We start from the raw sequence: 1,967 nt of genomic DNA, 5'->3' as shown, positions 1-1,967 counted from the left end.
CACATTAGCCTACTATAGGGGGGAAGCTGTCTGCCAGCCCATGCACTTTGGTGGGTCAGGATAGCATGCCATGGGGCTCCCCCCAGCGCCCTAGCAAGCTGTCCCAGGCATGCTGGTGCGTTTTTCCATGGCGTTGTGGGCAATTCGACCGAGTCATCTTCCGTGCCGAATCCCAGTCGCACGTGCCTAGGTGCAGGCTGGTGCTTTGGCTTGGTTTTGTCCGGGCACGTAGGACTTATCGGGGATGCATCAAGAGCTTCGACAGTTCCTCGCGGACCAACTCGGATTTCTTGATGTGTGAGTCCCTCTTGTCGAGGTGTCGGCTTCGTCACACAGTGCCGAGTTGGGTAGTTATGGGCACCGGTCGGACGTGCCAAGGCTTCAAGTGTTGCGGAGCCTCCATCTTTTTGAGGTCTAGTTCGTACACCCAACGAGGGTTAGAAACTCGTGTGTGGGATTAGTCGAATTGGTGCAACGAAAATCCACGATGGACACGTAGTCCCTTATTCGAGTGGTAGGTGAATTAGACCCGTGCCATACACACTGTCCGAGTGGTAGGTGAAAGTGACCACACATGTTTCGAGTGGTTGGTGAAAGTGGCCAGTGCCTCGCATGAGATTCTTGCTTCAGTCGCATTCCCTATTTCGGTGAATGCATCATAAGACGCTGCCCCTTCATGAAATGCCTCTATATTTGGAGGGGAACCCGAAATTGTTTTGCCATGGTTGCCTGCAAAGTCTCAAGTCGGAATTCAACCCCTAGGCGATGTTGCCCGTCATGGCACCAAGGCGTGTGCCGCACTTTGGTGGAAAATCATTTGAGGTAAATGCCTCGATGTTACATGGGCGTAACTTTGGGAAATGTTTAGGAATAATATTCCAAGCATTCCTGCAAAAGAACAGCTCAAAAAACATGGTACACACTCATTTTCTAATTTTCGGAAATTATGTAATGCTCGCCGCTTAGAAAAATTACAAAAAAATATCGGCTTGGAGAAAAATCGTGAAACTTCATCGACCACCAGCTCCCATTTTTGTGAGCACGTGTGCAAAAAATCAGGGCACAATTCGACCTATAGCCTCAAATAACCCAGTATGTCTCCCCAGAGAAAAGGATATCCGGTGGTGCAGAGTGAGTTTTTGCTAATTAGCCCACTTTAGGGGGGCAGCTGCCTGCCTGCCCATGCACCTTGGTGGGTCAGGATGGCATGCCATGGGGCTCCCCCCAGCACCCCAGCAAGCTGTCACAGGCATGCTGGTGCGTTTTTCCATGGCGTTGTGGGCAATTCGACCGAGTCATCTTCCATGCCGAATCCCGGTCGTACGTGGCCGGGTGCAGGCTGGTCGTTCGGAAAAATGTGTGCATCGAGTTGGACATATCCGGCACCTAGGACTCGTTTGCGATGCATCAAGGGCTTGGCTTCTGCCTCGCGGTCCCACTCGAAATTCTTGATGCGTCCGTCTCACTTGTCGAGGTTCCGGTTTTGTGACTCGGTGACGGGTTGGGTAGTGGCGGGCGTTCCGAGGCTTCTGGTTTTGACCGGTCCTGCACGGAAGGATGTGGTGCTTGGTGAAGCCTTCAGGGGCATAGCCGCAGCACGAAGGGGCGCAAGTCCAATCATCCGGAAGTGTGTCGTGGGCTCGTTCGCGCGGGTTGAAGTCAAGGTGCAGTCATCTGTGGCGCTAGCAACAATGTGCCTCGGGTAGGCTTGTCCCTCGGAAATGTGTTGGCTGTTGAGGTGCTAGATTGGTGACACGGTGTGGAGTTGGTAGTTGCGGCATCCCACGGACGTTCCGAGGCTTCTAGTGTGACCTGTCCTACACGGAATGATGTGGTGCTTGGTGAAGCCCTCAGGGATATAGCCGCAGCATGTAGGGGCGCAAGTCTAATCATCCGGAAGTGTGTCGTGGGCTGGTTTGCGCGGTTGAAGTCAAGGTGCGGTCGTCTGTGGCGCTAGCAACAATATG

At 53.2% G+C, this 1,967-nt stretch overlaps 1 long non-coding RNA gene across 1 annotated transcript in view; it reads left to right on the top strand.

Moving 5' to 3' along the window:
• The window catches only part of LOC109341574, a 15,701-nt gene that overhangs the window by 11,608 nt on the left and 2,126 nt on the right, over positions 1 to 1,967 (top strand). The window contains exon 2 of the long non-coding RNA XR_002106968.1: positions 197 to 200. This is a non-coding gene — a long non-coding RNA (uncharacterized LOC109341574). The remainder of the gene's footprint in view (positions 1 to 196; positions 201 to 1,967) is intronic.

This window comes from Lupinus angustifolius, unplaced genomic scaffold (assembly GCF_001865875.1).
Source record: "Lupinus angustifolius cultivar Tanjil unplaced genomic scaffold, LupAngTanjil_v1.0 Scaffold_505, whole genome shotgun sequence".
NCBI classification, from domain to species: domain Eukaryota; kingdom Viridiplantae; phylum Streptophyta; class Magnoliopsida; order Fabales; family Fabaceae; genus Lupinus; species Lupinus angustifolius.
This window is presented reverse-complemented; position numbering and strand designations above follow the sequence as displayed.